Below are 17,051 nucleotides of genomic sequence, written 5' to 3' on the forward strand. Positions count from 1 at the left end.
TGCAAGCTGTTTTTCTGTTGCTTTTTCCTGACGACTTGCCTTTATTTTAGTTGTAATTTCAGTTTGGTCTTGGTAGATGGTCTGTGTAGCTTCCATTCACTTCACTGCCATTTTGTCAGCTCTGAATCCTTAAATCCTTGTGGCAATCTGGTCCAGGTCAGTTGCGTGTATGCTGCAGTGTGGGGGTGTTTTCATTCAAAAGCAAAGAGCGGTTGGCTTACCTTTGCAAGTCGGAGGCAGAAAAAGGCGTCTTTCAAGTCTAAACAGGTGAACCAGGCTGCCTCTGGTGGGAACTGGCTAAGAAGAGTGTATGGGTTCGGTACCACGGGGTGCAGTGTGATTGTTGCCATGCTCACTGATCGTATGTCCTGTACTGGCCTGTATCCACTCCCATCTGGCTTCTTCACTGGCAGCAAGGGAGTGTTCCAGGGGGACTGGCATGGGACAAGTATACTTTTCCTCAGATGCTTCTGGATGACCTCTGTGATGCCTCGCCTGGCCTTTCTGGGGATGGAGTCCTGGGGGAATCTATTTTCATCTGCCTCCCAGCTTCAGTTCTATAATTATAGGTGAATGGTTCCCTTCCAATCTTGGTGAGTTGTCTTCTGCCCAGACTTTTGGATATTTCTTTCGAAGGTCAATCCCCCTTTCCTCTCTGGGTTCCCATTGACCTTCTTCTGCTTCCTTATATAGTCTATATTCTTCTTCCTGGGGAACTAAGACTGATATGAAGTGTAGGGTGCCAACTTGTAAGTGAACCTCTCCCAGTGGGCAATAGGAGATCTGGGCTCCTAGCTTAGAAAGAAGCTCACATTCCTGGAGTGGAACCGTGCACACTGCCATGTGCAGGAACTTGTGCTTTACCTAGTGGCCCCTTAGTTCTACAGTTCAAACTTGAAAAAACTGTTTGGGGCCGCTAGGCTGTCCGATGGCGCCAATAATAGAGATCTCGCACCTTGAGGGAGGTGCAACCACGGTTGTTACTACTAAATGTTCTGCCCCAGTATCTACCAAAAAGGGGAGGGTTTCACACCCTACTGTCATTTGGACCATGGGCTCATGGGGGCCGAGGTGTAGTGAGCCCGGTCTCCCCTAGGCCTGCCAGACTGAGGATGGTAGGCACCTGGGTCTCAGGTCTTGATTGCTTATCAGCCTGCCATTTCTTCATTTGGTTGGGTCATTCTTTTTCCAGTGTCCCCTTTCTTTGCAATATGTACATTGGTCTGATTCCCCACTCCAGTGTGTAGGCTTGTTTTTTTCTTCTGGCCGCTGGCATTTGCTGGCTGGCAGGGGCTTTCCTAGCTCCTAGCGCAGCTGCTAGGAAGGCTGCCCTTTTCTCCATTCTTTTTTGAGCCTCCTGCTTTGCTGCCTCCTCTCTGTTACTGTATACCTTGTTGGCAATCTCTATTAGTTGGCTTATGTTCATTCTGGCAAGCTCTCGAGTTTCTAAAGCTTTTTCCTGATGTCCAAGGCTGATTGGGAGACGAACACCGTGTTGACCATTTTCTAGTTGTCTGGCCCTTCAGGATCGAACAGGGTGTATATCTGATAGGCCTCACACAGACGTTTTTAAAAATCCCCAGGGCATTTATCAGGCCGCTGAGTCACATTAGCTACCTTTGACATGTTAGTAGGCCATCGAGATTCCACGAAAGAGGGCATCCTTGTATCTCTGAAGTGCATTCCTTCCTTCTTCTGAGTGGTGGTCCCAGTCAAGTTGGGTCTCAGGTGCTGCTGCTCTTGCCCATTGGACTGGGTCTAATATGCCCATGGGCGCCATGGTCTCCAGACCATGGTGGGCTTCTTGGAGAATGCGCCTTCGCTCCTTGGTGTTGAACAGCATGAGGTGTTGAATAGTGTCGGTAGTCGTACCAGGTGTGACAGTGTGTCTGCATGATGGATTCCATTAAATCAATCTGGGCCTGGGGTTTCTCCAAGTAGGCTGAAGTATGGTGGTTCCAGTTTAAGAGGTCAGTGGTGGTGAATGGTTAGTAATAAACGATGGTCCATCATGGCTGCTCTGTACCATTTGGCCCAATTTGTGATGGGGCCTGGGTCTCCCTGAGAGGCATTTGGAATGTCTGCTGTTGCCAGCGCCTTGTCAAGACCGGGGAGGCCGGGAGTGTTTCTGGGGCTGGTGCTGGTGAGACGGATGGTGGTGGAGTTTCAATTTTGGGGGCCCTGGGGTCTGTCTCAGGCACATATGGGGGGGGGGGCAAGTGGATGGGCAGTTCTTCCTCTGGGTCACCTTTGAGAATGAGGGGGGTCAGCATGCTTCCTTAGATTGAGCCACGAGGATGTGGGCAGGGACTGTCTGCATTTGACAAGGTGAGATCTTTTTCTTTGTTGTCATCATCCCTGCCAATTTTGGCTTCTGCCCAGCACAACCCTGGAGCCACTTTGGCATGTCCTGAGCTAGTTCCTGCCATCTATCTATGTAGATGTACTGGTCTGGGTGTCCTGGCCTCCCTGTTACTATCAGATGTATTGCACGTATGATTCCTAAGTTGAGGGTTCCCTCAGGGGGCCAGCCTACCCCAAAACTAGGCCATTCGGCTGAACTGATCAAAATTCTGCAACATGCAGTTGAGTACTGTTGATGGGCCTCCCCATGGTTTCTCTTCCCATAACGTCGCAGACAGACAAGGGGTGGCGATTTTTGGTTTGCCCGCCTGGCTGCTCCCCTTGATGGGATTTAGGTGCCTTTAGATTTGGCAGGTCAGTACAACCTCCTGACTTGGATCAGGTTTGCAGGGAGGGACAGGGTACCCCAGAACCTGATACTGCCCTGAACTCTATGAGGTCACCACAGTACTGCAGGTTGGGGCCACTCAGACAGAGTAGGTTTGCACCGGTGGAACCACACAGACATTCACACTCATTCATGCACTGACATTCAAACAAGTTTAAACATTCCCTCTCGTTAGGGCTTGCCCTACCTGGTGGCCAGAAGGCCTGAGAGGTGACCAGTCTCTCCTTCCACCTCAAGGGTGGGCCTGTGCTCGGGCTCCTGGTCCCCAGGGCACTCACCGGTCCTGAAGCTGCACAGTCCCTGAAGCTGGACCCGTTCGTTTCCCCCGGCAGCCTGGGTGGTGTGTGAACCTCGCCGACAGATGGCCGCGGAGCCCCGAATGGGCAGGGACCCGAAATGACCAGGGTGCGTGCTTTCCTCCATAACAAGGCTCCGTGGAGCGCCCGTGGGGCCACTTCACCGGTGGCAATTGCCTGCTCATGTGAGTCGTTTTCTGGTCAGGAAACCAAGTGTTACGGAAAAGACTCAGACAGAACATCGGAGGAAGTGAAGAGGTTCCTTTATCACGCATGCAGACCCAGAGGAGGCGGTCTCCAAATTCTGGGCCCCGAGTTGTAGGGCGTGTCTAGCTTTATAGCGAGCTGGGCGGACATTCTATAGATGTGAGAGCGGTAAGCAGCTTACAGAAGCAGGAAGCAAAAAGGTCTGGTTATCTCTAGGAGACAAAAAGGTCTGGTTATCTTCTGGGTCCTTGCTTGTTCTAAAATGGCGATTTACGTCTTCTATCACTAGCACAATTTATTAAATTGTGCTAAAATTTACGAGGGTTCAATGACAAAATGTCCAATTGTAAATGCTATATTATAAAAGGTATAATATTGCAGTTATAATGACTTATTTGCAAATAAAAATTTCAAAAAGTGAATTTAAAGAAGGGATTAGCCAAAGAGCAAATGTGTAGATGAAAAGGGGCCACGTGCTAACCTGACAAGCTCAGTGAAGGCTGCGTGACAGCCTTGCAAACTCAAAGACCTAAAGAACCACAAAGGCTTGTCTGAAATTTAAACTTTTTAACTAAAAGCAGTTTATGGCAGGTAGTCATGTCCTAGGCTGGCACCTTCCCTGACAAAGGTCAATTTTTACCTTAATGAAGACTGTTGACTTTTTGCATCTAAGATAACATACCTTTGGAATGTGGGGTAACTTCCTTTTTTTCCAGACCCCTCAGCACACAACCTATGCACCAGGGTGGAAACCACAAATCCCCTCACTGTTATTATTATCATGTTAATTGTTGACTGTTAAATCCCCAACTATGTAAAATAAGTAAGTATCTATCATTTTACTTTTTATCCCAGAGATTTCCCCACGTTGCTTTCTCCCACCTCCCTGATCTATCACCAATGAATTTCATGTAACCCACTTACATCTTCTATTTTGATTGTAGTGTATAAATTAAGGGGCAAAACTGCCATTCTTGGGAGCATTATCTCAATCTGTTGAGGTTTTTCTTTCTGGCATTTGTTGACAGTTTGACCCAAATAAACTCACAGAATTCTTCACAGGTTTGAAGTCATCTTGCATTGACATGTGCATAATCATGGACACAGACAACAGTGTGGTGATGGCCAGAGAGAAGGGCGGGGGCAGGAACTGGGGGCAGTGGGCAAAGTTACGGAAATGAGGACATTTATAAGGGTCAACAATTAAATAGAAAAAAAGAAGAAAAGAAAAAAGTAACATATTCAGTTAACAAATAGAGTACACGCACACACATGTTCAGAAAGAAACCTGATGAAGTAGGTAAATTTTAAAAAAACACATTGTTTTCTTTTTTTTAAAGTTTTTTTTTTTTTTTTTTATTTATTTTTAGAGAGAGAGAGGAAGGGAGAGATAGAAACATCAGTGAGAGAGAACATTGATTGGCCACCTCCAGCATGTCCCCTACTAGGGATTTGGCCCACAACCTGGGCATGTGCCCTGACTGGGAATCGAACTATTGACCTCTTGGTGCATGGGTCAACGCTCAACCACTGAGCCACACTGGCCGAGCTAAATTTTGTTTTCTAAAAATATCCAGGTAAAATTAATGAATTATGTGGTAGAAATAAATATTTAAAAAGCAGGCTTTTTTTTTTTTAGACACAAAATAACATTTCATAAAACATTTAAATGGTAGTTTAGATAACTCAATTTAGGCTGTTTCAAAGGCTGTTTTTTATTGAACATAATTGCTCAAATTGTCCTAATTTTTAAAAATTGCAGTTAAAATGAGACAATTTAGTCTTGACAAATACCGTTTTCAACCCTAGACCTGTGTTAAAGTTGTTGATGTTAATAGGAGATTGCCAAATTAATGCAATTACTTGGTCACCTATAAAGTAGTTATAAAAAACAATGTAGGTACATTTGCTGAGAGAACATCTTTGAAAAACTTATCAGACAAAGGATTTTCATTTTCATCTGGTATGATATGATATTTGAGTGCCATAATATGCAGTTATTTGAGAATCTTTTGGATTATCGGGTACACTGTTGTTCTGAATGGCTTTGCCTATAACTAGAATTTATAAGCTCTGTCTTCTGCAGCACAGATTGATTTGCATACATAGTACATTATAGCTAGCAGCTAATAATTGGCTTCCTCTTTCTTCTTGTTCTTTAACTACAGAAATAGTTATAATTTCAGGTGAACATTGGAAACTTAACAAATAATGGTTTTATTTATCTTAGATGCATACTTAGCCCTCCATATGCATGTAGTAATCCTAAAGGTGAATGTCCCCTGTTATTTTTCTTTCTCTTCTTCTTTGTGCCTCAATTGTTTATGCCTTAACTATTTCATGTCTGGGTTTTAGACTTGAAACCTTATATTCTCCTGCCCTTTGTACCAGGCAAGTCCATTTGTATTTTGTCTTTGCTTCTTAGTTGCATGTCAAGGATTTTGGCTTGGATTCCTTTTATCAGCTGTTTTAGAATTTCTTCGGATTGCATATTACACATACTAAACTGGCTCCTTGCAATACAAGTTGGTTCACCTGATCCAAGATGGGGAAAAGATTCTGACAAGTTGAGTGACTACATAACCACCCAGATAGGACTTTCTAGAGCATGGATATAAGATTTTATTCAAGATTATTGCAATAGGGGAGAGAGATTAAACTAGATATGATACAAACTCAATGCATTAGGTACAAGTGGGGATGTACAGCCAGTGGGTAGGATGAGGGAATGGATAGATGATCACTAAGAGGAACCTGGTTAGGTGTCGTGGGTGCATGGGAAGAAGAACTTGATTGAATTTCAAAGGCAGAGGACAAGGAGCTTGAATGAATACCAAGAGAGGTGATTCTGGATAAACTGTTTTAGCAGGATTCTTCACTAAAATTGAACTCTGCAAGGGGCAGGTGGAGAGAAAGGGTTCAGAAGAGCCTGACCAAGTTTTGGTTAGAGTCTTTATCAATCACAGTGGTGAATTAGCCAGCTGAAGAGTTTAGAGTTTAGAATGGGAAAAACATGTATATAGAATTGTGTTTGAGGTGATTTGGACAAAAATTTGGTTAGTTTATACATTCTAATTTATAATGAGAAGCTTTGGAAAACTCTTGGCCTCATTTCCTCAGTGGTCTGGTCCTGATTAAATTACTCATATTTATAAGAAACCCTAACATATTAATATGCATTCTGATAAGCACGAGGGAGGTAAAGAAAAATAATGTGGAAATGTTTTAATTTTTTTTGCATAATTTAATATTTATTTCTTTTATATAGGTACAGCCCCATTATCAGATTTTTTGAGTCTCACATTTTCTATTTCTCCTCCATCATATCCAACTTTCTTTTTTTATCCTACCCAAGGACATTTTTTTCCCTTGCATTTATCTTTAGATAGAGTGGGAGGAAGAGAGGGAGGAAGAGAGTGAGAGAAACATCGACATGAGAGAGACACATTGAGTAGTTGCCACCCACACAACCCCAACTGGGGCCAGGGACAAACTGCAACCAAGGTACATGCCCTTAGCAGGAACCGAACCTGGGACTCTCTGGTCTGCAGACTGACGCTCTACCTGCTGGGCCAGACTAGACAGGGCAAATCAACTTTTTTAAAAAAAATTCTCATCTGAGCACATGCTTAGAGAGGGAGAGGGAGGAGGAGAGAAAGGGAGAGAAACATCAATCAATTGCCTTCTGTGTTTGCCCTGACCAGGGATGGGACCTGTAACCCAGCTGTGTGCCCTGGCTGAGAATTCAACCATCAGATTTTTGGGGCACAGGACGAGGCTCAACCAGCTGAGACACTCTGGCCGGGCTGTCTTATTTAACTTGATCCTTTTCTCCTTTCTTTTTTTATTTTTATTTTTTTTTAATCCTCACCTGAAGTAATTTTTGCATTTTTTTGTTCAGACAGAGCGGGAGGGAGAGAGAGGAAGAGAGAGAGAAAGAAACATCGATGTGAAGGGACACATCGAGTGGTTGCCACCCGCACGACCAACCAGGGCTGGGGACAAACTGCAACCGAGGTATGTGCCCTTAGCGGGAACTGAACCCGGGTCTCTCTGTACCGCAGGCCGACGCTCCAACCGCTGAGCCAAACTGGCCAGGGCTTCTCCTTTCTTTTAATGCTGTCATTCCAAAATAGAAAAAATAAGAGACTTACTCTTGTTTTTTTCTTTTTATACCTAGGGTCCTATTTTCAATCTTATTTTACTTTTTATCATAATTTTTAGGTTCTTGAAATATTAAGTTAGTTGCTTTGTTTCCTTAAAATACAAGTGCCATAGCAAGAGATAAGCATTCAGCTCTTTTAGGATACTTACAGCTTTAAATGGTCTGTGAAAGCCCGATGAGTTCTGGAGACATTGGTATGCATGAACATGCACTTGAGACTATTTGGTTTCCAAAGGTCCTTCATAGCATCTAGTCCTGCAACAACAAACATCCTTTTGCTCTTGAAACTGGTTCAGAGCAGAATAGAAGGAACAGGCCTGCTGGTTGAAGCACTGGAGGTAAGCCGACCATTTGCGTAACAAAGCCCGGCTTCGCCCTACCTCTCCAAGGCGCTTTCATCTGAGGACTGGACTTGGAGCCCAGCAGAAACAAGCTCCCTCCAGTGGGATTCACTGCTTCCTGGTTTCAGACGGTGCAAAGAATAGACTCTATTGTGTTTCCTGCTATTCACATTGTTAGTCAGATCCGAAACTAGAGGTGTGCTTAAATAATGATGGTTGGTACACATTCCTTTTTTCCAGCTGGGGATTCAGATTCTTATTTTCCCAGAGCAAGGTGAAACTGCTTTTGAACTCAGCTCAGTGACAGTCCATGCAAAATAGCTTGAAAGGAACAGTTCTTTATAATGAGGAAAATAATTGGAAACACACAGTCTTCACAGTGGCCTTTAAATGCCCTTTAATTTTTTTTTTCTTGGCCCTTAAAAGCTATGTGTTTCTGTTCTGAGGGTAAGGAGGAGAGCTGTACAGACACTGTTAAAAGTCAGATAATTTGGTGTACCGTGTCTTTCAGAAAGCTATTTGTTCCACATATCCCTATTTTTGTGTAATTAATGAGGACTTTGCATTGATTCACATCTGTACACACACACTAGAAGTTTGAACCCAGTGCTAATCATCGGTAAGACAGTTTCACCTCTGTTGCTGTTATTGGGGGAAGTGAGTTTTTGGGGTGCTGCGAGGACAAGAATTTCCTGAGACCCCCCATGGGAGGATGGGATTTCATGGAAAGCTTTATTGATGACATAAAATTATAGGGGTTCCCCTTCAAGGTTCTATCTCCATCTCACCATGGAAGAAGTCCAATCTTGTCTTAAGCATGGCCAGAATTAAGGCCACTGCCCAGAATTCCTGCTCCATATTTCTTTTTCTTTATTGATTTTAGAGAGACAGGAAGGGAGAGGGAAAGAGATAGAAACATCCATGAGAGAGAACATTGATTGACTGCCACCTGCATGACCCCCACTGGGGATCAGGCCCACAACTTGGGCATGTGCCCTGATCAGGAATCAAACCAGCGACCTCTTGGTGCATAGGCTGATGCTCAACCATTGAGCCACACCAGCGGGGCATCTGCTCCATATTAAAGTTTAATTCAATCCAGCATCCTGTGTGTGGATGGCCATGGGCCATGTGGCTGCTTAAGGCCATGTGGCTATGGAAAGAGAATAGTTGAGCAGGTGGGCTAATGTGGGTCATGGAGCAAACCAGACCAAGAAGTGAACAAGGGTGCCAACAGGAGAAGGGGAACTCTCTGGGGATTTTAACCTGGAGCTACTGGTGTGCGCCTCTGAAGGGGTCCAACCTCTAGCCAATCCATTGTTCCCCAGGCTAGACTGACAGGCAAGCACCTTCCCTAAATCACCCGACTTCACCGCCCATGTGCCCATCTCTCCTCTTCTCCCCCCAATAATCCGGTATTGGATGGAAGAAGGAAGGAGTGTTAATCTCCTTGGAGGAATAATGCTGTGTGAAGCTATAGCTTCTTGGTGAAGCTGCCCAGATGTCCATGTTTATAATGTCTGGCCTCCCCTTTGCTGTCTTCCTACTATTAATAATAATAAACTAGCTAATTATGATGATAACATTGTCATTTAAGAGCTGCCAGTCTCTTTTGAAATGGAAATAAAAAATAATACCTAAAACCAAAAGCAAACCATAGGAAAGTACTATTTTTGCCTTTAAATATTCATAACTGTAAAAACTCCATTTACTGATCTGACTCACCATTTCCACAAATTCTGGCTGTAAAAGCCACAAAGGCACATTGTTCTAGTTCAGAAGGGAGTCTGGTCAATTCTCCCTTCCTCAGCCATCTCCACTCACAGGGAAGATGTCAGTGGATAGGAAACTAAAAACATCGAACCACTAATGTTTGGGGCCAGCTCATGCCAGAACACTTGGAAGAACATCAGGTTTTGTTTTCTTTGTAATATAAGAGCGCATAGGAACCCCAATTTTCATCTTTAAAAGATCTTTACTTAAGAGACAATAATTGACAGAAAGGAGGTACCACCAATATTTCATGTGGGCATTGGTATTCACTTTCCTTATTATAATCTACTAGAAATAAAAACCTAAAGATGGAATCTAAAGCAGGAAACAAGCAAAAATAAAAGAGTGGAGATACTGAAGGACTAACAAATAGGTGGGTAGAAGTCTAAATATGCAGCAATAAGCATTTTATTAAAAGCTGTACAGTATAGTAGCTAAGTAAAAGACATTTTCTATCTCTGAGGATTCCTTGCACTATGCAGAACGGAGGAAACAAAAGCATAGCCTTGTATGTCATTATCAAATGACAAAAATAACACAATGTAGCAATGATCTCGATGTCCTCTCTTCAGGGGAAAACAGTCCATGCACTATGCTAGCACAGCCTCACACGCAGTGAAGCCTCTTCCTGAGGGATTGGGGGCAAGAACCGTATTGGTTTTTTTTTTTTTTTTTTTAATCCTCACCTGAGGATATTTTCCCATTTATCTTCAGATAGAGTGGGAGGGAGGGAGAGAGAGTCAGAGAGAGAATAACGTCAGTGTGAGAGAGACACATCGACTGGTTGCCTCCTGCACCACCCCCACCAGGGCTGGGGACCAATCCGCAACTGAGGTACATGCCCTTGACCGGAATCCAACCGCAACTCTGTGGTCCGCAGGCTGATGTTTTAACCACTGAGCCAAACTGGCCAGAGCAAGAGTGAGTTGTATAGAGCATTGGAAGAGACAGCAGGGAAATGGCAGCATTGGCTAGGAGGTCAGGGATTTCCTTATACGGCTAGAGGTCCTACTTTTAGGGTGAGGTAACCTAGCTAGACCTGCGTTGGAAACCTGTGATTGGTATATGTTAGGTTTCCTTGACAGTGAGGTGTTTTATATATACATTTTCAGCAGCTATGTAGCTTTACACACATGGAATGCAGAATAAGTAGACAGTCTTTTTTAGTTTTTAATTATATTTTTGCTTTATATTACTACTTTACAGTGTTTGCTCTTAATTTCTCACATCTTAAAGTAATTCTGATTTATATAAAAATGTCTCTTTTTGGTCAATCACTTTGCTGTGTATGAAGACTATTCTCCAGTGTTCAGAGGATCATAGAATCTGTTCCTTATTCAGGCCACACCCACCCTGCACACTGTCCTGCTGCTTCCAAACCCAAGAGACCCAACTCTGTGATATCTTCTTCAAGAAACTTTTCCTAAGTCCTGCAGGGTAGTGAGTCTCAGAACACTCATTACACTTGCTCAGAGCACTTCTAGCTTTCAGCTGCAAACAAAAGCACCTCTCAATAAGGTGGCCTGAACAATGGTGGGCTTATTGCATGCAAGCGTCTGGGAGGAGGCAGCTCCCCGCGAGGTTCACCAGCTCACCGCCGTTACTGAGGACCATCTTTTACCCTGTTATCCTCAGAGCACTGCATGGGTCCAGGAACCCTGGGGAGAACCGGGGGGTGCCCACACATCTGTCCTCCTCTGCCTTTTTTAAACCAGCAGCATAACAATTTTATATGCAAAGGCTGTATGTCCAGCTTTAAAAAGAAGTCTAAGGATCTCCTCTGGGGTGCAGCTGGCATCCAAATGAATTCTGCAAAAGTGCTCTGCTTTTTTTTTTAACGTCCGAAGATATTTCTTGCTACATTCTAGGGGCTTTGATTTTATTATAAAAGTGATACATGCACAAAGTTAAAATTGTTAGAATGAAAATCCTTAAAGTAAAAATTAAAAGTTATCTCCCTTCACTTACCCCCACACTCCCAATTTCCACGTATCAGAAAGGCAACTTCTGTTAACAGTTTCTTATCTGTCATTTAAAATAATATCATTTTAAATGTTTTTTATTTACTGCAACATTTTCTTTTTTGCCTTTACTTATCCATTATAACCAACTCATTCCATTACTCATCTATATGCTTTCTGTGGTAGGCACACTAGAAATCACTTTTGGAATTCAGAGAAATTGGTTTGCTTTATCAGACAGAATATGGTCATTTAGAAAAAGAATTTGAAAAACAAGACTCCCTTGGAAGCAACTAAACCATGCGGCCATTGTAGTTTTAACAATGGTGCTCAATGATGGTGTGTGAATGGTGCATGTTTGTGAGGCCTCACTGTCATTTCACCCCAAGATTCTTTGACACTAATCACTGTGGCGATGAGATGTGCTGGTCAGTCTCAGACTTTGTGACCAGTCTTCCATCTTCAGTGGCAAGTAATATTTTATATTTTGCTTTAGCACAAAAAGTATAAAATATATCTTTCACTGAGACATAAAGAACAAGATGCAAGATTTTTTAAATGCTAAGTATGTCATGAATATATATGCCAGAAGATTATGGGAGAAAAAAGTGACTTAAACTAATGCATTTGAAGCTTGCTATAATATAATTCTTTACAAAATACTATGTTCTTTAAGGAGAGTTATTTTGGATTTGTTTCAAATCCTTTATTTCCAAAGAATCATAAAAATCTTATTAAATAGGCGTTATCCTGGGCAATATTATAATGTCCTTTTATATCTCTCTCACCTACTTTTCCACAAAATTCTCCCTTTCCCCCAGAGAGTATTTTATCCAGTCTTTAAGGAACTCTCATTTTTTCTCTTTCACTACTTCAAAGGTACTAGTATTTATTTACATTTTAAGTCACTCTATTAGGATCTATCTCAGATCTAACTCCAAATAGGTTGTTTTTTACCTTAATTAAAGGTATATAAATTATTCTTGAATAAGTTAGGAGTTTCTGAGCCTCTTAAATATTACTTCATGGGTTGAGAAGAAAATGGATATTGTTTCACAGACAATCTCACAAGTAACATTTTAGTGAAGTTCTGATTGATTTACAGGTACAAGAAATTTTGGATCTATTAAGTAGCTTAACATAGAACACTAAGGGAAACTATTTCAAATTTTTAATGGCAGGATAGACTCTGGTTTTGAAGACTGCCTCATACTCAAGTCTCACTGTGTTTGACTGTATAACTTTCTATTTTTTACTTTGAAAAGATAATGTCCCCTCTGCCCCAGTTTGAACCTTAGGTTGGTAAACATGCTGTATTGGAGATCTAGTGGTAAAACTATATCAAAAAAATGGCAATGCAGAGTACTATGATCACTCTCAATACTGACACCTGATCTGTTCTGGTTACAATTATTTTAAATCTGAAAAAAATTTAAATTAAAGACATAATGATTGGGTGTTTTAGCTCTTCCAAGGAGAGGTTCACTGCTGTCATGTATCTATTCTGGATTTAAGATAAGATGGTATTTTGCCAAGCCAGTGAGGTCGCTGGTTCGATTCCCAGTCAGGGCACATGCCCAGGATGTGGGCCTAATCCCCAGTGCAAGGCATGCGGGAGGAGGCCAATCCATGTTCTCTCTCATGGATGTTTCTATCTCTCTCTCTTTCTCCCTTCCTCTCAGTCTAAAATCAATTAAGAAAAAAAAGATAGGTATTTCTTTAGGATCTCTAATTTCATTAATTATGTTTATGATTCTCTCAAGAAGAAAGAATCATATTTATCTTCTTTATGTACTTGAACTGTCTGGTAGTCTGACTTGTGGGATCTATTATCTATCCTAAGTCTGCCTGGTGACCTTTCAATATGTATCTTTCTGACTATCTTTTCTGAGAATTTAAATTGCTGTTTCATAACTCTTATTATAATATATAATCATTCAACTGAATGTCAGAGACATTTAAAAGGAGAGTTGCTGATATAAAAAGGGAGTTAGATAGCTGAATGACTCCACTAACTCTTAATATTTAATTGAAGATAATACCCCAGTGTTAAAGTGTGCTTTGTCAGTAATAATAGTTTTCTGTATGAGAGTAGTGCCTTATCTGGTAAAGTATACACTGAGATTCTAGACACAAGCAGTCTGGATTCACTATTCTTTTAAGTGATAAAAGTGCCATTGAGAAATATGTTTATATCCTGGCCCACTTTTACATCCCTTTATTCAGAAGCTTTCTTTACTTTTAGGATAATCACTCATTTGTGAAACCACATTCATTGCATTTGAGATAACTTCAGTATGTCTTTCCATTATCAAAATCTGTGTGTGTGTGTGTGTGTGTGTGTGTGTGAAGGTAATAAAAGTGGTTAAAAGAATAACATATGACAAAAAAAGGAAAGTAAAAAATGAAAGACACTTCCAATGCAAAGTCTATACCAGATTTTCCCCTCATTTATAATTATAGCAAATATTACCCAGAAAATATCAATTTGGGCATTCTAATCCAATCAACATCCTAGCGAAGAGGTGTGACCTCTCTGAGAGCAAAGGATGCTGATGCTAACGGGGGTGGTAGGTGTGAGATGTTTCTGACATAACCATTGCTGAATGAAGAAGCAGCATGTTTCTCTGTCATTTGGAGCACTGGATCAGCAATGCTGTGTGAATTACGATGATTGAACCAACCACTGGTGGATGGTGGCTCTCCCTGAGAAAGACCTACAACAGTTTTAAACAAAATGCTGATGTCTTAGAGATGGAGAACTTTTCTGTGAATATTAGCAGTGACTAGAGTACCATTTTCTTATTATTTGCCCCCCAAATAGCTCACTTTTCAGCTGGTAGAAGCCTTGTAGCTAAAGTAGTTGTTACAAGAAACAAAAATTTCCTAACTACTGTTAATTAATCAAACAAGAAAGCCATTAGACTAATGTGGCTTTAACTCTGTGGTGGCTTATGTGAGCAAACCAAAACCTAAACCTGTAAATACCTCAAGATCACAAAATCAAAATGCTAAGGACAGCTACTCACACACAAGCCAACTAGGCTTCAAGCAACAGCCAATCAAATAACTTCTTGCTTTCCTCCCACACTTTCTCCGTATAAGTCTTGTCTGCAGAGTGCTCCTAACTACTTTCAGTTTGGTGCTACATATTTGCAATAAATTTTTGCTCAAATAAACTCTTAAAATTTTTACTATGCCTCAGTTTATCTTTTAACACTATCTTATGTCGAGGAGGGTTTGATGGGGACGATTAAGGATATAGAACTTTTGTCCAGCCAGTGTAGTTCAGTGGTTGAGCATCAACCCATGCATCAAGAGGTCACTGGTTCCATTCCCAGTCAGGGCACATGGTTGTGGGCCTGATCCCCAGTGTGGGATCAATGCAGGAGGTGGCCAATCAATGTTCTCTCTCATCAATGTTTCTCTCTCTCTCTCTAATATCAATAAAAAAAAAAAGAAAAAGAATATAGAACTTTTATAAGACCGAATTGCAAAATGTAAAGCTGTTCCTCACAGGAAGTGGAAAGAAAAACGGAATTGTGTTTCTTTCTGTCTCTCTTTTACACACACACACACACACACACACACACACACACACAGTTCCTCTTGGATGTACATAAACTTCATTCTATAGATTAGATATTTATACTTAATTCCCAAGTCTATCTGGACTTTTAGTTCAAGTGTTCATATGGCTAGTAAAATCTCTGAGTCCCTATTTTTAGATTTTAAGAAGAGAGATCATTTCAGTCCTGGGTCTGATATTCATGTGGAGCCCATGAGTCTCTAGTGCAAACAGTCTGAATTCTGCCACATACGACCAACTGTGTGATCTTAAACATGTCACTTCATCTCTCTGGATTGCATGTTGAGCATCCAGGCATTAAGAGAGTCAGAAAAAGTAGGGTAAAGGTCTCAGCTAGAGAGTCAGGGTGTCGGAGCAGACGGGGATCACAAGAAGGTCATTCTCCATCTCTATCCCAGCTGTGAACTACTTTTGAGCTTCATTTTTAGAATCGCCTTCAGAGACCGTACCAGACGCATCAGAGAAGTAATTTTATTTTCTTTCTGGGTTCTCCCTCCCCACCCTCTGTCCTTTCCTACTTCATTCAATTCATTTCCTCTTCCTCTTTCCTTCCTCTGCCCTTTCACAACAAACAACGGTCTAAGAAGTGCCAAAGATAGACTCAGAGACAGTGAGGAAAGCTGAAGGGCAGGAGGGTAGGAGGCCAGTCCAAGCCTGAAAGTCTGACTCACACACATGAAGAGGAAGCCTCATCGTTCTTTTCTATGAGAACCATGAGGCTTGCGGAAATGGGCAAATGCCACTTTTGACCAACTCTGCTTTATTGTCGCTGTGAACAAGATAACTTTACCCGATTTCTAATCTTGGCAAAGGGAGGTGTCTAAGAGAACTATTTTAAATTATTATCAAAATGAACAATAAAATAAATACCTCTGATTATTTGAAAGGTCAGTTAATAATATGTTAATAATATGGTATTTTTGACTGAGTGCTGTTAGTCAATTACAAGCATTCAAATCATTAGGGATGAACTGAAGGCTGCCTGTGGTCTGAAGGATCAAATCATCCGCATGTATACTCATAGTTTGATACTCCTGTTAAACATTTTATCTCATTTTTTTATAATCACACTCTATGCTTATTGGCTTGGGTCAGAATCAACCTCAAAAGGCCACATTTTATAGATAGAAGTGCTTCCGTAAACAGAATTTACTAGGTCAGGAAATAGCAGACATATTTACATTTATTTGTATTTTTGTTCTTGAATGCCTAAGTTCATGCCTTTAACTCTCTAGCCCTTGCCTCCCTTTTCAGAACCATTTCTTGTGTTCAACTTCATCTAAATGCAAATTCTGTTGTCTTGCTGTCCTACATGTTTCTATGTCCAATTGAGAGAATCTGGGTGGGAAGGTAAATTTAAGGGGAAGGATTACTTAAGGGGTATGCACCCTTGTTAGCATCCCTCCTTAATATAGTCAAGACTGAAGTCAGAACCCAATAAAAATCTCTTCACTTAAGCTCTGAGCCCTAGGCTTGACTTCCCCTCCTTTTCCCACACTCTCTGATCTGTCCTGTACCTGGTTCTGTTTCTCTGCCTAATTGATTCGAATTAGACTCTCCGAGGCTCCACCTGTGCTGTCACTTACCTTTCCTCTCAGCATGTTATAGCGATTTCTAAATCCCCCACCTGCTGCTTGATGACTGTGCATCCGACTCACTCACCAAGTGCATTCTTCTGGATCACCTTGCTTGGGTATGATGAGTTTGGGTCTGAAGCTGACAGAACCTTGTGCTTTTTTTTTCTGTAAATGCACATTTTCTTTCTTTTGTTTTCATTTTCCTGTTTTTTTATTTGTGTTTTTGCCTTTTATTTAACCATAAGTTGATGTTCAATTTGTTTTTAAAAGAAATGATTATGCCCAGCCAGTGTGGCTCAGTAGTTGAGCATTGACCCATGCACCAAAAGGATGCCGGTTTGATTCCCAGTCAGGGCACATGTCCAGGTTGTGGGCCAAATCCCCTGTAGG

General features: G+C 41.6%; 1 pseudogene; it reads right to left on the bottom strand.

Annotated features, from left to right (window-relative positions):
* LOC118619687 overlaps positions 1-350 on the bottom strand; it is a 44,035-nt pseudogene extending 43,685 nt beyond the window's left edge.
* Between the last annotated feature and the right edge of the window lie 16,701 nt (positions 351-17,051).

Source organism: Molossus molossus, unplaced genomic scaffold, assembly GCF_014108415.1.
Source record: "Molossus molossus isolate mMolMol1 unplaced genomic scaffold, mMolMol1.p scaffold_m16_p_7, whole genome shotgun sequence".
NCBI classification, from domain to species: domain Eukaryota; kingdom Metazoa; phylum Chordata; class Mammalia; order Chiroptera; family Molossidae; genus Molossus; species Molossus molossus.